Source organism: Dermacentor andersoni, chromosome 2, assembly GCF_023375885.2.
Source record: "Dermacentor andersoni chromosome 2, qqDerAnde1_hic_scaffold, whole genome shotgun sequence".
Lineage (NCBI taxonomy): Eukaryota > Metazoa > Arthropoda > Arachnida > Ixodida > Ixodidae > Dermacentor > Dermacentor andersoni.
The window spans coordinates 53944425-53952693 of NC_092815.1; positions in this window are offsets into that span (position 1 = coordinate 53944425).

The window sequence follows — 8269 nt, forward strand, 5'->3', positions numbered from 1 at the left end:
GCCTGATCGCTCTAGTAATCACTTATGAAACGCTTTCGTTAACTGGCCTTCGCGCATGCGAAAGTGTTGGCATATTGTGCAGTCTCGCTTCGTGACTACATTTAGTGACACCAATTGACGCCAGCAATCTGATGCTCTGAAGTAACACTGACCGCATGCCGTGTTCCGCGTAACCGCGTATTAGTAATCGTTTTTTTTTTCTTCTTGGAAGCAGACAAGCTCACCTTTCAGCCTCTTCGATCCGCTGTCGTCGTAAATCCATTTCAAAGCAATCTGTCAGGAATTAGCACGTGCAAAATGCATCAAAAGGGCATAGAAAAAGCGCGAAAGGAACTAAAAGCGCCCATAAGAGGTACCAGCCACGATAAGAGAGACAAACAAAACGCTATAGTTTGCAGAGGCCGCAACATATTGGCGATTGGGTTTGCTGACACAGAATAAGTTAAGGTTAAGATTGATAGCATTCATCAGAATTTTGCAGAACCATGAGGAACATTGAGGAGCTGTATAAAGACAAGAACAATGCCCCTCATAGCCTGGTAGAAGGCAGAAGCGTGCTGTCCATATATACTTAAAGCATACGAGAAATAAAATGGACGTGGACGGTCACCCCTCAGCAATCACATTCTGCCTATACGAGGCCTTACCAAATTCCCGAACCAAACAATTTTTTTTCCCGCGATCACTCTCCGGCGTTTGGTCTTTGTTGTGTGCAGCGCAAAGGCGTTGTCTCCTCTGACCCTCTTTGTGGCGACAGCGTTCGCCAGCACCCACGTCGGTGAACTCCAATAAACAGGTGTGCGAAACAAGACGTTGTACCTCTACTTCAACGACGACGTCGGAAAAGTTACCAGACGCTACGGTTCAGAAAGAGCTAGGAGTTTGCGCAAGAAGTTTCAGAACACCCAGATTTTTTGTTTGTTCCTACTGCTGGGGGTTCCTGGCCTGCCCTCCATATAGCGAGTTAGTAGCATTGTCTGGGAGCAGCAACAAAATGCCCATATTTTGCGTCATTGCTTCATTCTTAACCTCGTTACGCAGAAGTTCTATCAACTAGGTGGAACATATTTGCAAAGAAGAAGTCCAGAGCTGTGTGTGTGTGTGTGTGTGTGTGTGTGTGTGTGTGTGTGTGTGTGTGTGTGTGTGTGTGTGTGTGTGTGTGTGTGTGTGTGTGTGTGTGTGTGTGTGTGTGTGTGCGTGTGTGTGTGCGTGTGCGTGTGCGTGTGCGTGTGCGTGTGTGTGTGTGTGTGTGTGTGTGTGTGTGTGTGTGTGTGTGTGCGTGTGTGTGTGCGTGTGCGTGTGCGTGTGCGTGTGTGTGTGTGTGTGCGTGCGTGCGTGCGTGCGTGCGTGCGTGCGTGCGTGCGTGCGTGCGTGCGTGCGTGCGTGCGTGCGTGTGTGCGTGCGATTGTGTGGTGATGCTATGTAATATGTATTTGTGTTTCTGTAAATTTCTGCCAATAAACCGCAGTTGTTAGTTCGGCGCTCCTTGTGGTCATTCTTTCTTGTTCCTTGTGCGTCGCGCTATCCTTCGTCAACATTGGCAAAAATATTCCAGTGTGCCACCCACCCAGTCATGGGGAACGATATTAAGAGTGTGTGCGGCCACTGGCCACTTACCTTCGTCAGTACGTGCAAATCGGCAACATCATTACAAGACGACGTACAAACGAAACTCTTCGGTCGCTGTTCCTTCTTCTGACCGATACTGCAGTCGAGTAAAGCTTGTTGTGCCATTACCACCAGCCCGGATTCCGAATCTACAAGATGCAGAATTTATCCTGCGAGCGCCCTTTGGACAAACCCGGGTCTGCGCCGAAAGGCACAGCGCCCTAATTCTCCCTTGACAAGTCAAGATGCTGAGCCGTCAGGCAGCGGTGTCCTGCGGAGAAGTATCGGCGAGCAACATGTCCAAACGTGCCACCAAGTGCCAGACAGCCCGGCGCCGCACCTCCTTTTCCGGGAGGTCACCGCGCGCGCGAACTTTGAACCGGGTGGCCTCTCGGACGACCGTCGAGTGCTGGCTTTGTATTGGGCCGTTTGAGTGACAATGGTTCTCGGTGCTTATAAGCCGCGACGCGCCGCCTGGAAAACCGGATCCGCCGACCCACCGGGAGCCAGTGCCGCTCTCGACTGGAGTGAGATGTGTCACGCGTTTTCGCCGGACGTCGCCGTGCGGGAACAGTCGCGTTTGCTGTGAGCTCTCGGCCCCAGTGCCGATCCCTTCATGTCCTGTATAATGACCTGTATATAGTGTATAAAGTCCTTTTTGTTATTCTCACCGACGCCTGACTCGGAGTCTTCGCTACCAACGCTCTGTCACGAAACGGGTGACGAGCGCTACGGGACCACCTCAAAGTCGTAATAGTGGTGGCACCGATGCAAAGTCGTAACAAGCTGCAGAGACCAATTGAAGAGAAACAATGCGCCTATACCATTCTGTGCTAACGCAACAAGCTATGCCGGTCACCAGACTAAGCCTAACTCACCCCAAGATGCGGCTGTCATGGAAGCCGAGACCACAGTAATGGAAGGACGTAACCCGTGAGCAGCAAAAGTATACGGGCCACAGCTGCTCGCCGAAAAAAATAAATAAAAACTTATTCGTAATTAAGACGTACCAGCTGAAACTGACAAGTGCGCTGTAACTTTCTTAATGCCAGTTTTGAACTGCATTCCTCAATTTTTAGATTATATTGATCGACGGGTAAGAAAATCGGCTTTATTTCGAAATCCCTAGTCTGTACACTTTTGCTCGGGGGAGTAGACAATGACAAAAACGCACGGATTGACGGAGCATCGGATAACGAAGTACAACTTGAATAAACGACGCCCCTTTAATTTAAGTCGGAGACAAATGCGTCAGTGAAACACTTTAAGTTCGCTAGAATTTAGGTCCAGAAAACAAAGGCTATATCTTTAGACCAATGTGGGGACCCAAATTGAGAAAAACGGGTCATGTAATGTACATATTTATACCTGATTTATAGGAAACTATTTCGCACAGTTGATTATTGATGTTGATTTCGTTATCTCTTGCCGCAATATTATTCAGATTTTCTTCACATGCTTGCTTCACATGCCTACTTGCTCGCAAGAAGTCACAAGATCTCAGGATTTCAAGTGCCTTCAATTGCAGATTACGTAAACTGGACCCCATGCTACGGCTACAACTGCCATCTAGCCCTTCCCGCGGCGAAACAACCTTGTTGTGTCGCTTGTGGCTGGGAGTGGCGTTCACGAACGCATACTCCTACCGTATGGGAATGGCCGAGAGCCCGATGTGCGACTCCTGTGGGTGCGAGGAGACCATCGAGCACCTATTGTGTACCTGCCCTGGCTACGATGTCCAACGCCTCTCCCTGCGGGCAACTTTACGCAGACTGGACTCGAGACCGTTCACCGAGTCAAAGATACTCGGACCATGGCCACACCCGTCACTGGCTCGAAAAGAGATTCGTGCACTAGTGCAGTGCTTGAAGTGCACGAGCTTAAGAGACCGTTTATAGCGTCCTTGTGTATGGTGTCCCTCCCACACCGTACTCAGTGCTTACTCTCTCCCTTTCTTCCTCTTTATATTCCCCTTTCCCCCACCCCTAGTGTAGGGTAGCAAACCAGATGCTGTTCTGGTTGACCTCTCTGCCTTTCCTACCCTTGTTTTCTCTCGCTCTCTCTCTTCACATGCATATAGCCCACTTTTTTCTTGCATTTGGTAAACAAAAATCATAAAGCTGAAATGAGTTCAAGTACTTCAAACGAAGGCAAATATTCATGTACAATGCAAAATCAATCCATGTTTGACTATCTTGAAGTGCACACATGTGACCCGTGCAACTCTAGTTATTGCATGTTGCTCATCAGTATAAACAGGAATGACACACTGCATCTATATGAACAACTTGCCCTGCAAAATGCTAATTCATGTGCACTATCCAAAGGCCATATCTAAAAGTACCAAGCACACGTGCGGCCAACGGCTGCCCACTGATTAAGTACATTATACCTGTAATGCTAAACTATGGGCGCTATAACATAATACTATTCCAAACTTTTCTATTCCAATTATGCAATCAGCGCACCGCGATTGGTCAAAAACTTTTTGGACCACCCCCACTTCACCTGTCTGTCACGCGACGTCACGAAAACCGCGATAGCTCCCCATCTGATATGACGTGTGCACACTGATTATGCATAAATTGACCGAACAAAACAAAAATAGTTATTTCTGATTCGACGCTTCTTTGCCATTAGCCCTCGACTATTGGTCAAAAGTTTTCGGGCTGCACTCACTTCACCTGCCTGTCACGCGACGTCACGAAACCGCAAAAAGTTACCGCTTCAAAGTGACGCGTACGCGTTAAAGATGCATTAATATGCCGAACAAAACTGAATTTTCTTCTGAATAGCCGCAGGCGGCCCCGTTCCGAAAGGAATAAAAGATGGCGGCCGCCGATCGCTCCGGCACTGGCTACTCGCCCCTGCTGGAGAGCGTGGGTTTATTTGCGTGTAATAAACTTTTTGCGTCGCCGTGTAACGTTTTCGAGAGCTTTCGGCACGTTTACGACCTCGTTCTGCCAACTCTTCTTTGCTGAGGATCCGTTTCAGCGTCATTCTTAAGCTTCCATTGCATGCCACCGCAATTCTCGATGAGCCACCGCAAGCTAAGTAAGAGAAAGCGGACCAATCGCAGACGCCGGCACCACACTCTTCATCCGGTTATCGATATTCAGTGCAGTGGCTCGGCCCCATCGAATCCCTCTCCACTTGAGCATGCTCATCGCCTCTTGTGAGCCAATTAGATAAGACAAGCCGCTCAGTGCAGGCAATGTTATTCGTTTTTCAAGCAAACAAAAGTGACCTCCTATGAACGAGGGGAGCATTTGGCTGGTTTGGTCAGACAACCCTGCGGGTGACCGCCCGGTGCTTGCGTCGGCGGTTACGCAAATTTGACGTCAGGAGAGTGGAATAAAAACATATTGGAATAGTTTAACGTTATACGGCCCTATATCATAAAGTAAAATGAATCTATTCATGTTTGTGACCTGGGCCGGCATTTTGTAGCGATGCCTTTTTCGATTCTATGCTCTTTCAGGATTTTCGCGCTTGGCCAGTGGTCAGAGCGACGGTCTGCCCACATTATCAACGGGATCAGGCGGCCGTGTGTGGTGGATGATAAGAATAGCATAGAGTAAGGCATAAGGCATCGCTACAAAATAGCGGCGCTGTATCCCCGTTTATCCTTTTGCAAATAGAATATCATATATCGCCCCGTGTGCTCGTTGGGTCATTAGCACACACTCGATACTATTTACATAGAAAATAGTATTTGGGGATTTGTCGAGTTCCAGTTTATAGTATTCTATTTTCCTCCTCAAGTGCCACGTAACTGCTCTCTGCCACGCGTCGCCAAATTACGTAATCAGTTGAAGCGCAAAAAAGGGATTTTTTTTTTTTTTGCGAGGTAATTGTTTGCGCAAGTGAAGGGGTAAATTCCACATATTTGGGCCTTCACGGCCGCGTCCTGAACGCAGGTACACTGTGCATTGCGGTGCTGAGACAAAGTTGGAGGCACCGTGGTCGAAAGCATGCTCGGCCATTACCTTAGGACCCTCAATTGCGCAATGATTCAGCATCACTTTAACGGAAGGCACTGCAGTAATGACGGGGCTGAATTGAAACCAGAGGCCGTAACCTGGAATCACAGAAAGACATGCGTGTTTTATGCCCGGCGTAGAAGCCGAGCGCCACGTTCGCGAGGGTAAAGTAAATAACCTTGTTGGCTGCCGACAATCCTGCCAGGTACGGGAAAGCGTTGGATTGAGCACGAGAGCTAGGAAGGTTGTAGGCTCTAGGCCCGTGCCTCCGAGCAAAAGAAGAGCACCGATCTATCCGAAAGCGTTTTCGGAGAATTGATTGCGAAAACATATACACGAACGAATGGATCACTGCCGCTGGTGCTTACAACAAAAAACGCTTACACCCGACTTTCCGCGTAACTCAGTCTGACCAGCAGCAGTGCGGCTGCGGCGGCAAACTAGCGAAATACAGCCTGAATGTGGGGTAAGAAATCCATTAGTGCCGGACTCCATTTAATTATCCAACCTCCTACGACACCTGCCTCACCTCTCCTGGCGGTCGATAACACTCCCAGCGTTGTTCCCGCTCGAGGGCAATGGAGGCAGTGCGTTGTATTGCGAAGATGTGACGTCACAGCAGGGCAACGTCATTCCCTATCATTGCTTTGAGTTGCACTATGCGGCCTCATAGGCTTCCTCAACCGGCCTTCTCTTCGACATCACCGGGTTCCGTATATTGCTATACGAATGGCCTGTTTTAGTGCGATAGCATTATTCAGGATACTCACCGTATATACTCACATAATCAAACTTCCTTACAATGACACTTTGCAGTTTTTAGATATTAACATGCTTTTTAGTGGGCTTCGCATTTGCTGTAAATACTCTCAGCGAGCTCGTAAATAACTCTTGCCGTTTGGTTCAGCACATAGTAAGGTGGTAAAACGAGCGATCGCAACACAATGTCTTGAGTCGGTGCTGGCGAAGCCTTGTGCTCACTTGGCTCAGGATTAAGCGCGTACAGGCGGCTGGCTTCCCTCATTCGATTTTGACAGCTGTGTCCGAGACCCTCCTTCAGAAACTGAAGGGCAGGAAAATACCTCGGCAGGTTCTACGAACAAAAAAGCCGGAAATGGTGTCCTACGTTCGGTTGCGCACAACCTGGAGAATGTGGCAAAAAGGTACGACGTGCCTATTGTGTTTTCCGCGCCACGCAAACTTTCAGGGTTGTGCCCACTCATTTCGGTATCTCCGAGGAAACCTGCCTGTGGGAAGAAGCATACTACGCCATACGTCACATGCACCGTTGGCGTTGCGTGCGCGATTCCGCTTAAGTGCGGAAAGGTATATATCGGACAAACCGGCCGATGCATCAACGATCGGGCGCATGGAACATGATCGATCTATAGCTAACAAAGCTTCTTTCCAGTTGCCTATGCATTGTAGGTCCTGTCCCTGTGAGGCAATTCTTTCCGGTATTCGAATTCTAGGCAGGAGCGACAATGCTTTGGCCAGCGAAATCATGGAGGCATATTATATTAGAAAGAAAGAAAGAAAGCGCCTGTATTAGCGATACGTCGGTTGCTTTGCGTAACAAAGAAAAGCAGTTTCTAGAAATGATGCTGTAATCTATACGCTTCTTGATATGATGCATCGCTTGGCTTTATGGACTGTGCGCATGCGCGATCCTGGTCTGCTGTGTATTTAACTAGGCGAAATCGTCACAATAAAATTTAGTTGCCGGTTAGCGCTTGTACTGTGCTTCTGTGTCTTTCTTTTTTCCCGTCTTGGAACTGTGCTTTCCAGTATTCAGTTGTTAAACCTTTTTCTGTTTACTCGGGCTTGACGTGTTCGCTGTGGGGATTCGAATGAGCATGCGAAGTTGTTACTTCGGTCTTCGTGCTTTTCCGGCTTCGTTTTCTTTTTTTTTTTTTTTCAACGATTAGTGAACGTTCGTGTTGAGCGTACGTGTTTTCTTCTGTCTGCCTTCTTCTGCGCTCGTTTACAAACTTGCTCAGCTTTCAGTTTTGACTAATAATATGCGATTATGAAGGGGCGGGGACGGGAGGCTTTGTTCCGGCCGCAAAGCTCTCCACGTCTCAGTAAGGTGCCTGGTGGTGGTCTCGTACGGACGATGCCCTCTCGGTGAGCGCAAATTTCCCCTCATCTTTTAAGAGGTTCAATACTTACAAGCATTTGTCTCGCAAACCATATTTATTTCAAGGAAATTTTCCACGTCTCAATAATTTCTCTCGTCGTATTCGAGTTCTGATTGCCGTGTTATAGTTTGTTAACGAAGCTTTCCATCAAGTCGAAATATTTTAAGGCAGTTTTCCTTGTCTCTAAAGCCGCTCGAGTTCGCTCTTCTCCTCGGGCAGCCATTTTTCCAAGAAAGTATGCCTTCCAACCGACTATCACGGACAACATGAGTCCCTTTCCACGTAAGTGTGAGGCTCGGAGCAGGAGCTGTGGCGCTTGAAAGTAGCCTGTGGCCTGACGAACCAACCGACTGAGCTATCTTTCCGGGCAACATCGAAGGGTCACGAGTTCAAATCACCTGTTATGTTCCTTTGTTTCGCCCCTTTTTCTTTCTTTTTTTTTTTCTTTCTTTTAATGTCTTTTCCTTTATTTTATCACTGTACGGGAACCCTCCTAAAATAAAAAAAGAAAGATATATATATCTTCAAATATGTATG